We start from the raw sequence: 17,866 nt of genomic DNA, 5'->3' as shown, positions 1-17,866 counted from the left end.
TTGAACGCAACGTTTTAAGCATTGTGCCGAGGACAAACTGGACTTTAGATCGGTAAATTCCCTTTGACAATCTTCATTCCATTCAATTTTGATCTACTTTTTGAGTAGCAAACGATTGGCAGAGGAGTGACTGGCAAAATTGGGAACAAACCTAGAATAGATTTCAGCTATCCCAAGAAAATCCTAAACATCTTCTTTCTTAGTGGCCAGTGGTAAATTAGATATAGTTTTGATCAGGTCATTGATTGGGTATAACCCCTTCCCTCGAGAAGACTTGTCCATGGAATTCCACCTGGTGAAATTAAGAAATATGGAGGAAGAATAATATTTTGCACGGTGAAAAATAATTACAAATATATACAAGTATGTGTAAAACAATCACAAAGAACAAAAACAATGCACACCGCTACTCGATTAACTAACCCGAAATCCTCCGGAGGAGAAAACTGTTGATCAGAAAATACCAGGGACGAGTGTTTTCAATCGTAGAGAGAACTGTATTTAAGCTCCCTTTTGATGTTCCCGCCAGTAAAGGAAAGGTCCTTGCGAGGGATAGATGCTCTGAATGAAATAGAAACAAGGCCGATTATGCGAAGTGTCTGTTGCTGAAAGCTATAAATACATGAAAGACCAGAGCATACGGGATAAAGGAGTGATGGAAGAAATGTTATTGATCAAATCAAATCAAATCAAAATAGGCTTTATTCGAAATAACAAAATGAATCATAAAAGCTACAAAATACATCCATGACAATACTTTAAAATATCCAAAATACAAACTTAAAACAAGGTACAAAATTCTTCAGTTTAAAAACAAGAATATTAAAAGGGTTAGAAAACTGTCATTGCAGCACAATCATATGTTTACTATTTACAACTGCTTCCTGTAATTAATAATGGCCAGCAATTATTGTTATTGATATTCATGTGAAGATGTGAAAGACGTGCGAAGAGCTGCTGGACGTCTATATTGAAGAGTGAGGAAAGCCCAAGAAGAACTGTAAAGATATGCTTGAGGTAAGACTGCACAAGACAGTGCTCAAGCCGAAGCAGGTGCTGAATGGTTGAAGCAGTGCACAAGCCAAAGCACAATGATTACCCCACAGTAGGCCAATCCAAAGCCAAAGGTTTACACCCAGCGTTAGATCAATGAATCTAGGCAGGGAAATGAGACATCACTCATAGGCCCACCAAAATACAGGAAAAGAAAACTTTGCAAGAGTAATGGCATATTTCAAAGTCCACCCTTGAACTACCACAAGTTATCATTAGGCAGATTGAAGTGTATGTGTGGAGGGGCAAGGGGGGGTAATAAACAAAAGACAGTACCTTAGATTCACTCCTGAAGACATGTGAATTAGGAGATGCCGGCTCCTAGAAATCTGAATAAATGCATAGATATTTGAGGACGTGTTGAAGATTCTCTCAGCACAGGCAGGTTCTTAAGCCAATCATTGCTAATATGAAGACCGCTGAATGAAGAGTAACTCCTAGAAATATGATTAAGGAATATACCTACTTTATTAAAAGAAGAAACTCCATGAACTTCCAAGCATCAGGTTGTCAGACCAGCAACTGTCTTCACAGCTTCTCTTTGAACATCAACATTCCAAATAGAACAAACCAACAACAAGGAAAGTATAAAAAAAAACATAAACATAAAAAGGACAGACCATTAAAATACTTATATTAACAATGCCACATGGAAATATATTGAAAGGAGTGAAAGTCCTGAGAAATTGGAAAGATGCAAATGAAATTAGAGAGCAAATTAGTGCTGAAGAGAAACTTGGAAATTCGAAGCTGCATCCTAAACTGAGATTGGAACACGAAAGAAAGGGAGAGTTGGGTATGATGCAAGACGAATTTTAAAGATTTATGGCAATTGGGGTTGATGGAAAGACTGAGTGTGGATTGATGATGAGTTTTTGTTTGGTGTAGAGCAAATATTTAGAGAAATATATTATGTGTGAAGTAAGACTGTCTATTTTAACTTGCCTCGTAAGTGGGTGGGTATTGTTATCTCCCTCTGATGTTCACTCAGGCTTAGCATGTGAATTGAATGAGTGATGTTGATTTGAAACTAGTGAAGCATGGATTTTAACACACTGGGATAGGTGTATTGGGTGTTATGATTCCGTCTGTAGGTGTGGCTATGAATGGTGTGAAAATCAGAAGAATATCTATGTCTTGCTTCTAACACTGCAGGAGCACTAACCAAGATTAATCAGGAGGTAATGGCTATGCGTGCTGTGATTATGCAAACTACCTTGTGTTAGATATCCTTCTTACGAAGGAGGGCAGAGTCTGATGGATTTTGAGGGTCTGAGTGTGCTGTATCTTCATCCAAGATAACAGTAAGTATATTAATGATTATACAAACAATATGACTAACTTATCTTGTGAAGCAAAAGCTTTTGAGGAGTATAGTTTGTGGGAATCGTTTGGTTCTGTCTTTGGTGAGATTGGAAATGGTTTTAGTAAGGTTAGTGAATGGTTTGATAGTTTGGGTATGTGCATGCTGTATGTCATACTAACCTCCAAAATCATTTTCTCAATTTGTGCAATTGTTCTGCTGCTTTTGCTTAAATGTGTTGACCTAATATTTATAAAAATGGGACCAAATTATGGGTTTAAGAAGAAGGTCTTAAAGATGTTTAAGAAGAAAATGCAATATGATCGAGCTGAGAGACTTAAGAAATGAGTCTATGATAGCATCAAAATGTTTACAAAATTGATCCGCAAGAAACAGAAAGTGATTGTTGGACTTGGCCCTTCTTAGGGGAGTTGCCTAAAACGTTTTGCTTTACTCCTCCTGCTTTTTGCTGATTCTCTTTTCGTGGCTTTTGGACTCTGGGCTCTTTCCCACTGTATTGCAATGTGAAAGTGCACATGCACTTCCTACCCATGCTTACACTTCCTACCCATGCTAGGAAATGGCGCTTACTTGACTGGTTTAGGTGTTGTACCTATGAGTGACCAGTAAAAAGGTACACCACATGCCCAGGGCAGGTACTGCACTGGCTAATGGTGGGATGCAGCACTGATTGTACCACCCACCAGAATAGCCTTTCAAACATGTGTCAAGCCTGCCATTGCAGGCCTGTGGGTTGGCATTTCTAACTCATTAGCTAACCCTGAGTGGGCCTTTCACTAACACTAGAGCACCCCTAGGATAATCCCTGATGGGTGGGACAAGTGGTAGGTAAAAGGCATGGCAGGTACACACGGGTGTTCCATGTGGGTATTCCCTACCTAGGCGGTCCGTTCTTCCCGTGGGACAACACCAGAGTTTTGCCGATTTTCTTTTAGAGGCCTTAGGGTCTGAGCTCCTTCCCACTATAAATGCAGTGTGAAAGTGTGCACGCTGTTGCTACATATGTTAAAAAGTGGTGCTTACCTGAGGGTATTAAACATGTATCAAGCTTGCCATTGCAGGTCTGTGTATGTGCACTTGCACATATGATGCTTTTAAAACATGACTCAAGCCTGCCATTGCAGGCCTGTGTGTGTACAATTGCACTTATGCTCAGGTTGGCCTTTATAAATCACTGACCAGCCCTAAGGGGACCTTCCACAACCACTAGGACATGCCTGGGGCAAGTCTTAAGGGGTGAAGCAAGTGAAAGGTAGTACATGTACACGTGTGTTCCCTCTCCAGGTAGTGAAGAATACCCATGTATGTTTTCACTACCTATGAGGTTTGCTCTTCCTGTTGGTTAACATGGGGGAATGTTTGAAAATACTTCAAGATTCAATAGTGGCTTACAATGGAGCAGCCTCATAATGTTTCCTATAATTTGGTCCACGATGACAAACTATCTCCTGTGGTTCAGAGGGATTTGTCATTAATAGCTTAGAAATACCACTTCTGAAAATGAGGCATTTCTTTGTACTAAATCTCTTTCTGTGCCTTTTAGTTTGTCTCCAGTCCACACAGGAGGCTGGGGGAGCATATCTGTGCATTCCCCAGAGACAGCTATAAACACTGGGCATGTAACTGGAACGACAGACCTCTGCCATTTGAGGGCCGGGCTGGATATATTGGAGGGAGAGATTTTGACACTTGGCCTCTGGGAAGCCAGAACATGGCCCCACTAAAGATTAAGATCTACATTCCCCGACCTCATGGCAGACAGGGCTGAACTTTAGGGGAGGCCTCTGTGGTTCAAAGGGAAACCCTTTGAACTATTCCCAACTTCAAAGGCACACTACAGCATAACTACTGGTGGCATAGCAGAGTAGAGATGCACTTGTGAGGATGTGGGACTGGAGATCCTAAAACTATGTGGTGTACACTGCCAGAGGAATCTGTTGTGCACCAGGAGGATTACTGCCATTGGAAGGGACTGTGCACCCTTCCTGAATAGTGGCTGGCCTGGGCTGACAACCTGCTGCTGAATGACACCCTGAAGAATGCTCTACTAGGGCTTGTTGGCTTTACCCCTGTTCTCTTGAGGAGGTCACAGGGACATCAAAGACCTCCTGTGAAGGACCCATACCATTTACTTGTGACACCTGGAGAGTGGTGCCCTCTTACAAAGCTCACATTGTTTGTTGGATCCCAACTGGTAACGCGGCAAGAGCATGGAACTAAGTATAGTGCCTGAAGACCGGGTTGCCTTGTGTGGTGCCCCAAAATTACTGCCTGCATCTAAGGAGTGTGGCCCATGCATCGTGGGGTTACAACAAGCATAAGCATCTTGGTGGTGGGTAGATTAACCGGTTGCGGGACCCCGCATCGCCCGCTTCATCAATTGTGCCACATCTCACTTGTGCGGTACAAAAGGGGGTGGTGATGGACGGAGCATCAGAACCAATCAAACACTCACACCCAGTCAACAGATCTGGGTTTGATCCATCACCGTTCTTTAGCCCACTCTGCCACCCCAGTTCAGACATGGCCATAGGCAAATCAGTCTGACCCTGTGCCTCGTGGGAACAGTCCAGCCCGAACTGCCAAGCCATGCCTTCCCTGGACCGGAAACAAGCTTCCTAGGACCGGTTTCTGGCATTTCAGCCGTCTTCAGCCAGGCTTGCTTGAATCCAGTGACAAAGTGAGCAAGGGACTCACGTCTGAGCATACCCTGCCAACTTATGGCGAACAAAGCGGTACAAAAGGGGGTGGTGATGGACGGAGCATCAGAACCAATCAAACACTCACACCCAGTCAACAGATCTGGGTTTGATCCATCACCGTTCTTTAGCCCACTCTGCCACCCCAGTTCAGACATGGCCATATGCAAATCAGTCTGACCCTGTGCCTCATTGGAACAGTCCAGCCCGAACTGCCAAGCCATGCCTTCCCTGGACCGGAAACAAGCTTCCTAGGACCGGTTTCTGGCATTTCAGCCGTCTTCAGCCAGGCTTGCTTGAATCCAGTGACAAAGTGAGCAAGGGACTCACGTCTGAGCATACCCTGCCAACTTATGGCGAACAAAGCGGTACAAAAGGGGGTGGTGATGGACGGAGCATCAGAACCAATCAAACACTCACACCAAGTCAACAGATCTGGGTTTGATCCATCACCGTTCTTTAGCCCACTCTGCCACCCCAGTTCAGACATGGCCATATGCAAATCAGTCTGACCCTGTGCCTCATGGGAACAGTCCAGCCCGAACTGCCTAGCCATGCCTTCCCTGGACCGGAAACAAGCTTCCTAGGACCGGTTTCTGGCATTTCAGCCGTCTTCAGCCAGGCTTGCTTGAATCCAGTGACAAAGTGAGCAAGGGACTCACGTCTGAGCATACCCTGCCAACTTATGGCGAACAAAGCGGTACAAAAGGGGGTGGTGATGGACGGAGCATCAGAACCAATCAAACACTCACACCCAGTCAACAGATCTGGGTTTGATCCATCACCGTTCTTTAGCCCACTCTGCCACCCCAGTTCAGACATGGCCATATGCAAATCAGTCTGACCCTGTGCCTCATGGGAACAGTCCAGCCCGAACTGCCAAGCCATGCCTTCCCTGGACCGGAAACAAGCTTCCTAGGACTGGTTTCTGGCATTTCAGCCGTCTTCAGCCAGGCTTGCTTGAATCCAGTGACAAAGTGAGCAAGGGACTCACGACTGAGCATACCCTGCCAACTTATGGCGAACAAAGCGGTACAAAAGGGGGTGGTGATGGACGGAGCATCAGAACCAATCAAACACTCACACCCAGTCAACAGATCTGGGTTTGATCCATCACCGTTCTTTAGCCCACTCTGCCACCCCCGTTCAGACATGGCCATATGCAAATCAGTCTGACCCTGTGCCTCATGGGAACAGTCCAGCCCGAACTGCCAAGCCATGCCTTCCCTGGACCGGAAACAAGCTTCCTAGGACCGGTTTCTGGCATTTCAGCCGTCTTCAGCCAGGCTTGCTTGAATCCAGTGACAAAGTGAGCAAGGGACTCACGTCTGAGCATACCCTGCCAACTTATGGCGAACAAAGCAGTACAAAAGGGGGTGGTGATGGACGGAGCATCAGAACTAATCAAACACTCACACCCAGTCAACAGATCTGGGTTTGATCCATCACCGTTCTTTAGCCCACTCTGCCACCCCAGTTCAGACATGGCCATATGCAAATCAGTCTGACCCTGTGCCTCATGGGAACAGTCCAGCCCGAACTGCCAAGCCATGCCTTCCCTGGACCGGAAACAAGCTTCCTAGGACCGGTTTCTGGCATTTCAGCTGTCTTCAGCCAGGCTTGCTTGAATCCAGTGACAAAGTGAGCAAGGGACTCACGTCTGAGCATACCCTGCCAACTTATGGCAAACAAAGCGGTACAAAAGGGGGTGGTGATGGACGGAGCATCAGAACCAATCAAACACTCACGCCCAGTCAACAGATCTGGGTTTGATCCATCACCGTTCTTTAGCCCACTCTGCCACCCCAGTTCAGACATGGCCATATGCAAATCAGTCTGACCCTGTGCCTCCTGGGAACAGTCCAGCCCGAACTGCCAAGCCATGCCTTCCCTGGACCGGAAACAAGCTTCCTAGGACCGGTTTCTGGCATTTCAGCCGTCTTCAGCCAGGCTTGCTTGAATCCAGTGACAAAGTGAGCAAGGGACTCACGTCTGAGCATACCCTGCCAACTTATGGCGAACAAAGCGGTACAAAAGGGGGTGGTGATGGACGGAGCATCAGAACCAATCAAACACTCACACCCAGTCAACAGATCTGGGTTTGATCCATCACCGTTCTTTAGCCCACTCTGCCACCCCAGTTCAGACATGGCCATATGCAAATCAGTCTGACCCTGTGCCTCATGGGAACAGTCCAGCCCGAACTGCCAAGCCATGCCTTCCCTGGACCGGAAACAAGCTTCCTAGGACCGGTTTCTGGCATTTCAGCCGTCTTCAGCCAGGCTTGCTTGAATCCAGTGACAAAGTGAGCAAGGGACTCACGTCTGAGCATACCCTGCCAACTTATGGCGAACAAAGCGGTACAAAAGGGGGTGGTGATGGACGGAGCATCAGACCCAATCAAACACTCACACCCAGTCAACAGATCTGGGTTTGATCCATCACCGTTCTTTAGCCCACTCTGCCACCCCAGTTCAGACATGGCCATATGCAAATCAGTCTGACCCTGTGCCTCAAGGGAACAGTCCAGCCCGAACTGCCAAGCCATGCCTTCCCTGGACCGGAAACAAGCTTCCTAGGACCGGTTTCTGGCATTTCAGCCGTCTTCAGCCAGGCTTGCTTGAATCCAGTGACAAAGTGAGCAAGGGACTCACGTCTGAGCATACCCTGCCAACTTATGGCGAACAAAGCGGTACAAAAGGGGGTGGTGATGGACGGAGCATCAGAACCAATCAAACACTCACACCCAGTCAACAGATCTGGGTTTGATCCATCACCGTTCTTTAGCCCACTCTGCCACCCCAGTTCAGACATGGCCATATGCAAATCAGTCTGACCCTGTGCCTCATGGGAACAGTCCAGCCCGAACTGCCAAGCCATGCCTTCCCTGGACCGGAAACAAGCTTCCTAGGACTGGTTTCTGGCATTTCAGCCGTCTTCAGCCAGGCTTGCTTGAATCCAGTGACAAAGTGAGCAAGGGACTCACGTCTGAGCATACCCTGCCAACTTATGGCGAACAAAGCGGTACAAAAGGGGGTGGTGATAGACGGAGCATCAGAACCAATCAAACACTCACACCCAGTCAACAGATCTGGGTTTGATCCATCACCGTTCTTTAGCCCACTCTGCCACCCCAGTTCAGACATGGCCATATGCAAATCAGTCTGACCCTGTGCCTCATGGGAACAGTCCAGCCCAAACTGCCAAGCCATGCCTTCCCTGGACCGAAAACAAGCTTCCTAGGACCGGTTTCTGGCATTTCAGCCGTCTTCAGCCAGGCTTGCTTGAATCCAGTGACAAAGTGAGCAAGGGACTCACGTCTGAGCATACCCTGCCAACTTATGGCGAACAAAGCGGTACAAAAGGGGGTGGTGATGGACGGAGCATCAGAACCAATCAAACACTCACACCCAGTCAACAGATCTGGGTTTGATCCATCACCGTTCTTTAGCCCACTCTGCCACCCCAGTTCAGACATGGCCATATGCAAATCAGTCTGACCCTGTGCCTCATGGAAACAGTCCAGCCCGAACTGCCAAGCCATGCCTTCCCTGGACCGGAAACAAGCTTCCTAGGACCGGTTTCTGGCATTTCAGCCGTATTCAGCCAGGCTTGCTTGAATCCAGTGACAAAGTGAGCAAGGGACTCACGTCTGAGCATGCCCTGCCAACTTATGGCGAACAAAGCGGTACAAAAGGGGGTGGTGATGGACAGAGCATCAGAACCAATCAAACACTCACACCCAGTCAACAGATCTGGGTTTGATCCATCACCGTTCTTTAGCCCACTCTGCCACCCCAGTTCAGACATGGCCATATGCAAATCAGTCTGACCCTGTGCCTCATGGGAACAGTCCAGCCCGAACTGCCAAGCCATGCCTTCCCTGGACCGGAAACAAGCTTCCTAGGACCGGTTTCTGGCATTTCAGCCGTATTCAGCCAGGCTTGCTTGAATCCAGTGACAAAGTGAGCAAGGGACTCACGTCTGAGCATGCCCTGCCAACTTATGGCGAACAAAGCGGTACAAAAGGGGGTGGTGATGGACGGAGCATCGGAACCAATCAAACACTCACACCCAGTCAACAGATTTGGGTTTGATCCATCACCGTTCTTTAGCCCACTCTGCCACCCCAGTTCAGACATGGCCATATGCAAATCAGTCTGACCCTGTGCCTCATGGGAACAGTCCAGCCCGAACTGCCAAGCCATGCCTTCCCTGGACCGGAAACAAGCTTCCTAGGACCGGTTTCTGGCATTTCAGCCGTCTTCAGCCAGGCTTGCTTGAATCCAGTGACAAAGTGAGCAAGGGACTCACGTCTGAGCATAACCTGCCAACTTATGGCGAACAAAGCGGTACAAAAGTCCCGTGCTCTCCATGCCACTGGAATCAAGCTATCCTGGCTGAAGAGGGGTGAAACCCTGAAACCGGTCCTTGGATGCTTGTTTCCAGTCCAGGGAGGACCTGGCTTGGCAGTTCGGGCTGGACTGTTCCCATGAGGCACAGGGTCAAGACTGATTTGCATATGGCTGGGTTCAAACTGGAATGGCATGATGAGCTAAAAAACGATGGATTTAGGCCCAGATCTCTGTACTGGGGTGAATGTATGACATTGTTCTGCATTCTGTCCATCAATTGTTGTTTTTGCATTTGTCACCCCGAGTGGGACGGGAATGCTCAGACGTGAGTCCCGTGCTCTCCATGCCACTGGAATCAAGCTATCAGGGCAGAAGAGGGGTGAAACCCTGAAACCGGTCCTAGGATGCTTGTTTCCGGTCCAGGGAGGACCTGGCTTGGCAGTTCGGGCTGGACTGTTCCCATGAGGCACAGGGTCAAGACTGATTTGCATATGGCTGGGTTCAAACTGGAATGGCATGGTGAGCAAAAAAACGATGGATTTAGGCCCAGATCTCTGTACTGGGGTGAATGTATGACATTGTTCTGCACTCTGTCCATCAATTGCTGTTTTTACATCTCACTTGTGCGGCACGCTGATTGCGTGCTCATTGTGCACTTTGTCTGATTCACAGGTTGCGACCCTCAAAAGGTGACGGCGTACCCGTAATAGAACCTCATTCTACCATGTGCAGCACTGCTGAACTTGTGCTAGTGTTTGTGACCGGAATTGTTAGGTGTGATGTGTATCAACGCACACCAGGCGTTGTGCCTTATTTCAAGAGTGCAGCCGAGAATTTTCATAAAGAGGGCTTGAAATCAGGACTGTTGCCTGGCTCCCCTGAAGGACCTCATTCACTCCGTGTCCTCCGCATTTTAGAATTAACTACCACATCAAGTTAGGGTTTGACTTTATGAAGCAATCTTCACTCCTTGAACTTATCTGATACATGCAGATCCTCTGACGCCTTTCACCGAGCAAGGGACGCCTCAGCGAGTCACCCCACCTTTTGGGCTGTCAACACTCCCACTTGTCCTAAAGAAGACCCGCCATGACACTCCAATAATGCTCTGCCAGGGTCGAAACATCGATAAACATAGATGGTTCAGACCAATCAAATCTCTAGGTGTCAAATCAATAGGCAAACCTGCTGTTCACCAGAGTTATTGCCTACCCTCGTTCTGACTGCATTCTAATTCTTTGTGTAAATAAATTATACATAATATCACCTTGTATATATGCAATGCAGCACTATCACTGGGCACTTAATGTCACCATACCACATGTCACCTTTTTCAGTATTTCTTGTTTTGACAGCCTTCTGATTACTTGTAAATATTGACTTAAGCTTAACTTGATATAAAAGAAGAGTCTTTTGCAAAGCATATACATGTAAGTGTTTTGCTTCAATCTGTATTCCAACGTCATTTGATATGCGTTCCAACGCTATTTGATATGCGTTTCATGATTTAACCAATGTAAATGCTATACGTGTAATATTTATTTAATAGGTATCAAGCAGCTCTTCCAGGTTCTCTTTAATGTTACTTTTAATTGTATTTTTTCAAAGCAATTAGGTTCTCCCCGAACCATTGTAGCCTATTATATACATACTCAGGTTCTGAGGGACACAGGGTCGCCCCATTGTCGCTATATTTTATTTCAAGGGAGGGCAGGAATTTGCAACTCTTCATTGTGTTTGACCGGAATAGTCTGGTTCGACTCAGATCAACATGCACCACACTGTTCCTAATTTCAAAGGAGGTACTTAGTTTGCGACTCTTCATTGTGTGTTACCAGAACTGTCAGGTGCAACTAGTATCTACGTGCACCAGACGTTGTGCCATATTTTCAGAAGGATGCGGAGGAGCGGATGTGTGTTCCGAGGTTCCCAGATTGCCTGGGTGCTACTTTGATAAGACATTTGTCTGACCGGGTCCCTCCTTCTTCCAAGAGGCTCCCCTGCTTTCTACCCCATTTATCAATTGGTCCTTTAGTGCCCTCAATGCAGTGGACCAAATGCCTTCTCCTCACCTGGCCCGATGACTTTGTGTTGCCAGGTAGTACTGCCCAGATCAGGCCTGAGTGGTGAGAATAAATGAATGGTCTAAGGAACGCTTCAGAGAGCGACTTGAAGCGAGTCAAGAGAGCTGCATAACCTCACCCCCTGTGCTTCGCAGAACTGGGATGGTGCTGGAATCTTTTGATTGAACGACAATTGCCCTCAGCCTGTATCTGCTCTGCATACCATGGGTGAACTTACCGAGTAGTGGCCAAACCGCCATTTGTCAACTGCTGCCTAATTAGCCCTGCTACCGTCTCTGATCTTTCTTCCCTGGGACCCTGACTAAGTGCGACTCCGGTCCGTGTTCGGCCTTGTATCAGGGGGAAGTTTTTCTTTATATCCAGCTCATGGGTGTAGGGTAGTCGGGGTTAGCTGAATAGTGGAGGAGGTTTTGGGCCACGGGTCTGCATGTGTATTATCAACTGACCTGCCGAATATCAGCTGCACCACTGCATCGGTGCTGAGTGTGTGGGAGTGACTGCTATTACCCTGCACAGCAGTGTTGCTTTACACGTTGATTCCCTGCCAACAGAATACTGATTTTGATATTTATTTTTACCCATGCAGCCTTAGTCCACAGTGCTATTTAAAAGTGTTGTAATTATCTGTATGTACACATTTCTGATATCGTCATCTAGGTTGCACCCTATAACTGTGTGGTATTGAATTATAATAATTGCTATGGTGGGCCTCGTTCTGACAATGTTTCGCACCGCTTAAGGCTGGGGGGTTAAACTAGGATCTTTCCCAAGTGTGCATACTACTAATCATCATTTTAACACATTTGGCCCGAGTACTGCTAGTGATAATTCCAAATGTCATTTTTGCCCAGAAATACATGATGTTCATGTTGTGTTAGTTAATGTATGTGTTGAATACAAACTTTATTTACATACACCACATGCAATGTCTCTTTTGTGATGCTCAGTGTATATATTGTATGAGAGTGCTGTGCCAATGCTTTACACATTGCCTCTGTGATAACCCTGACTGCTCAGTGCCAAACTACCCAAGGCTGAGTGCAGGTTATACAGTGAGTGTAATTACCCACCCCTGAGGGGAGTGGTAGGTCCTTTGAGATTTAGCGGATTTTTACAAATTTGTTATCCTTAGTATGTAATTTCTGTATTTGAGAGCCTTAATGATATTTGAATTCCATGTAACTGAATTGATTTGCTGATATTGCTACAGCATTTGCGTTGTTCGATTTTTTCTGTATTCATAATTCTAAATCTTGATCAACCATTTATTTTTTGAAACACACTAGTTAGTGATTACACGAACCTTGATCTCCATTTCCTTCCATCAAGCAACCTTATCTTGTTGGAACCTTTGAGGATCTACAATGAATCTGGACAAGCAATCTGTTACTTACTCACCTACTCATTACCAGGTAGGTATGTAACAACAAAGTGATAGTCTTGCATTGCTACAAACAATTGACAAATTCTAGAGGAAATTAAGTCTAAAGTTTTATTCCCCAAAACTTCCTGATGAGGCGTGTGATCAGACTGTACAAAAAACTTGAAACCCCACATAAATTGCATATAATTCTCTATTGCCAAAAACACAGCCAGAGCTTTTTCCCAAATGGTAGGATCCCTTATTTCTGCTCCCTTCAATGACCTAGAAACAAAGACTACAGTGAATTAATTCTCTTCCTGGTCTTGCATCAAAATAGTGTCTCGACCTTTATCACTTGCATCTGTTGCAACCCAACAGCGTACACCTTGAACGCAACGTTTTAAGCATTGTGCCGAGGACAAACTGGACTTTAGATCGGTAAATTCCCTTTGACAATCTTCATTCCATTCAATTTTGATCTACTTTTTGAGTAGCAAACGATTGGCAGAGGAGTGACTGGCAAAATTGGGAACAAACCTAGAATAGATTTCAGCTATCCCAAGAAAATCCTAAACATCTTCTTTCTTAGTGGCCAGTGGTAAATTAGATATAGTTTTGATCAGGTCATTGATTGGGTATAACCCCTTCCCTCGAGAAGACTTGTCCATGGAATTCCACCTGGTGAAATTAAGAAATATGGAGGAAGAATAATATTTTGCACGGTGAAAAATAATTACAAATATATACAAGTATGTGTAAAACAATCACAAAGAACAAAAACAATGCACACCGCTACTCGATTAACTAACCCGAAATCCTCCGGAGGAGAAAACTGTTGATCAGAAAATACCAGGGATGAGTGTTTTCAATCGTAGAGAGAACTGTATTTAAGCTCCCTTTTGATGTTCCCGCCAGTAAAGGAAAGGTCCTTGCGAGGGATAGATGCTCTGAATGAAATAGAAACAAGGCCGATTATGCGAAGTGTCTGTTGCTGAAAGCTATAAACACATGAAAGACCAGAGCATACGGGATAAAGGAGTGATGGAAGAAATGTTATTGATCAAATCAAATCAAATCAAAATAGGCTTTATTCGAAATAACAAAATGAATCATAAAAGCTACAAAATACATCCATGACAATACTTTAAAATATCCAAAATACAAACTTAAAACAAGGTACAAAATTCTTCAGTTTAAAAACAAGAATATTAAAAGGGTTAGAAAACTGTCATTGCAGCACAATCATATGTTTACTATTTACAACTGCTTCCTGTAATTAATAATGGCCAGCAATTATTGTTATTGATATTCATGTGAAGATGTGAAAGACGTGAGAAGAGCTGCTGGACGTCTATATTGAAGAGTGAGGAAAGTCCAAGAAGAACTGTAAAGATATGCTTGAGGTAAGACTGCACAAGACAGTGCTCAAGCCGAAGCAGGTGCTGAATGGTTGAAGCAGTGCACAAGCCAAAGCACAATGATTACCCCACAGTAGGCCAATCCAAAGCCAAAGGTTTACACCCAGCGTTAGATCAATGAATCTAGGCAGGGAAATGAGACATCACTCATAGGCCCACCAAAATACAGGAAAAGAAAACTTTGCAAGAGTAATGGCATATTTCAAAGTCCACCCTTGAACTACCACAAGTTATCATTAGGCAGATTGAAGTGTATGTGTGGAGGGGCAAGGGGGGGTAATAAACAAAAGACAGTACCTTAGATTCACTCCTGAAGACATGTGAATTAGGAGATGCCGGCTCCTAGAAATCTGAATAAATGCATAGATATTTGAGGACGTGTTGAAGATTCTCTCAGCACAGGCAGGTTCTTAAGCCAATCATTGCTAATATGAAGACCGCTGAATGAAGAGTAACTCCTAGAAATATGAGTAAGGAATATACCTACTTTATTAAAAGAAGAAACTCCATGAACTTCCAAGCATCAGGTTGTCAGACCAGCAACTGTCTTCACAGCTTCTCTTTGAACATCAACATTCCAAATAGAACAAACCAACAACAAGGAAAGTATAAAAAAAAACATAAACATAAAAAGGACAGACCATTAAAATACTTATATTAACAATGCCACATGGAAATATATTGAAAGGAGTGAAAGTCCTGAGAAATTGGAAAGATGCAAATGAAATTAGAGAGCAAATTAGTGCTGAAGAGAAACTTGGAAATTCGAAGCTGCATCCTAAACTGAGATTGGAACACGAAAGAAAGGGAGAGTTGGGTATGATGCAAGACGAATTTTAAAGATTTATGGCAATTGGGGTTGATGGAAAGACTGAGTGTGGATTGATGATGAGTTTTTGTTTGGTGTAGAGCAAATATTTAGAGAAATATATTATGTGTGAAGTAAGACTGTCTATTTTAACTTGCCTCGTAAGTGGGTGGGTATTGTTATCTCCCTCTGATGTTCACTCAGGCTTAGCATGTGAATTGAATGAGTGATGTTGATTTGAAACTAGTGAAGCATGGATTTTAACACACTGGGATAGGTGTATTGGGTGTTATGATTCCGTCTGTAGGTGTGGCTATGAATGGTGTGAAAATCAGAAGAATATCTATGTCTTGCTTCTAACACTGCAGGAGCACTAACCAAGATTAATCAGGAGGTAATGGCTATGCGTGCTGTGATTATGCAAACTACCTTGTGTTAGATATCCTTCTTACGAAGGAGGGCAGAGTCTGATGGATTTTGAGGGTCTGAGTGTGCTGTATCTTCATCCAAGATAACAGTAAGTGTATTAATGATTATACAAACAATATGACTAACTTATCTTGTGAAGCAAAAGCTTTTGAGGAGTATAGTTTGTGGGAATCGTTTGGTTCTGTCTTTGGTGAGATTGGAAATGGTTTTAGTAAGGTTAGTGAATGGTTTGATAGTTTGGGTATGTGCATGCTGTATGTCATACTAACCTCCAAAATCATTTTCTCAATTTGTGCAATTGTTCTGCTGCTTTTGCTTAAATGTGTTGACCTAATATTTATAAAAATGGGACCAAATTATGGGTTTAAGAAGAAGGTCTTAAAGATGTTTAAGAAGAAAATGCAATATGATCGAGCTGAGAGACTTAAGAAATGAGTCTATGATAGCATCAAAATGTTTACAAAATTGATCCGCAAGAAACAGAAAGTGATTGTTGGACTTGGCCCTTCTTAGGGGAGTTGCCTAAAACGTTTTGCTTTACTCCTCCTGCTTTTTGCTGATTCTCTTTTCGTGGCTTTTGGACTCTGGGCTCTTTCCCACTGTATTGCAATGTGAAAGTGCACATGCACTTCCTACCCATGCTTACACTTCCTACCCATGCTAGGAAATGGCGCTTACTTGACTGGTTTAGGTGTTGTACCTATGAGTGACCAGTAAAAAGGTACACCACATGCCCAGGGCAGGTACTGCACTGGCTAATGGTGGGATGCAGCACTGATTGTACCACCCACCAGAATAGCCTTTCAAACATGTGTCAAGCCTGCCATTGCAGGCCTGTGGGTTGGCATTTCTAACTCATTAGCTAACCCTGAGTGGGCCTTTCACTAACACTAGAGCACCCCTAGGATAATCCCTGATGGGTGGGACAAGTGGTAGGTAAAAGGCATGGCAGGTACACACGGGTGTTCCATGTGGGTATTCCCTACCTAGGCGGTCCGTTCTTCCCGTGGGACAACACCAGAGTTTTGCCGATTTTCTTTTAGAGGCCTTAGGGTCTGAGCTCCTTCCCACTATAAATGCAGTGTGAAAGTGTGCACGCTGTTGCTACATATGTTAAAAAGTGGTGCTTACCTGAGGGTATTAAACATGTATCAAGCTTGCCATTGCAGGTCTGTGTATGTGCACTTGCACATATGATGCTTTTAAAACATGACTCAAGCCTGCCATTGCAGGCCTGTGTGTGTACAATTGCACTTATGCTCAGGTTGGCCTTTATAAATCACTGACCAGCCCTAAGGGGACCTTCCACAACCACTAGGACATGCCTGGGGCAAGTCTTAAGGGGTGAAGCAAGTGAAAGGTAGTACATGTACACGTGTGTTCCCTCTCCAGGTAGTGAAGAATACCCATGTATGTTTTCACTACCTATGAGGTTTGCTCTTCCTGTTGGTTAACATGGGGGAATGTTTGAAAATACTTCAAGATTCAATAGTGGCTTACAATGGAGCAGCCTCATAATGTTTCCTATAATTTGGTCCACGATGACAAACTATCTCCTGTGGTTCAGAGGGATTTGTCATTAATAGCTTAGAAATACCACTTCTGAAAATGAGGCATTTCTTTGTACTAAATCTCTTTTTGTGCCTTTTAGTTTGTCTCCAGTCCACACAGGAGGCTGGGGGAGCATATCTGTGCATTCCCCAGAGACAGCTATAAACACTGGGCATGTAACTGGAACGACAGACCTCTGCCATTTGAGGGCCGGGCTGGATATATTGGAGGGAGAGATTTTGACACTTGGCCTCTGGGAAGCCAGAACATGGCCCCACTAAAGATTAAGATCTACATTCCCCGACCTCATGGCAGACAGGGCTGAACTTTAGGGGAGGCCTCTGTGGTTCAAAGGGAAACCCTTTGAACTATTCCCAACTTCAAAGGCACACTACAGCATAACTACTGGTGGCATAGCAGAGTAGAGATGCACTTGTGAGGATGTGGGACTGGAGATCCTAAAACTATGTGGTGTACACTGCCAGAGGAATCTGTTGTGCACCAGGAGGATTACTGCCATTGGAAGGGACTGTGCACCCTTCCTGAATAGTGGCTGGCCTGGGCTGACAACCTGCTGCTGAATGACACCCTGAAGAATGCTCTACTAGGGCTTGTTGGCTTTACCCCTGTTCTCTTGAGGAGGTCACAGGGACATCAAAGACCTCCTGTGAAGGACCCATACCATTTACTTGTGACACCTGGAGAGTGGTGCCCTCTTACAAAGCTCACATTGTTTGTTGGATCCCAACTGGTAACGCGGCAAGAGCATGGAACTAAGTATA

General features: G+C 45.0%; 1 long non-coding RNA gene across 1 annotated transcript; it reads right to left on the bottom strand.

Moving 5' to 3' along the window:
- Window positions 1–437: 437 nt before the first annotated feature.
- On the bottom strand, window positions 438–13,816 carry LOC146859798 (uncharacterized). The gene is made up of 3 exons (XR_014978720.1): window positions 13,688–13,816; window positions 1,330–1,490; window positions 438–561 (listed from the first exon to the last, which is right to left on the bottom strand). It is a non-coding gene; the product is annotated as an uncharacterized LOC146859798 (long non-coding RNA).
- Between the last annotated feature and the right edge of the window lie 4,050 nt (window positions 13,817–17,866).

This window comes from Triturus cristatus, chromosome 3_1 (assembly GCF_964204655.1).
Source record: "Triturus cristatus chromosome 3_1, aTriCri1.1, whole genome shotgun sequence".
Classification (NCBI taxonomy): domain Eukaryota; kingdom Metazoa; phylum Chordata; class Amphibia; order Caudata; family Salamandridae; genus Triturus; species Triturus cristatus.
The sequence above is the reverse complement of the archived record's forward strand: the minus strand, read 5'-3'. Positions and strand labels throughout refer to the sequence as shown.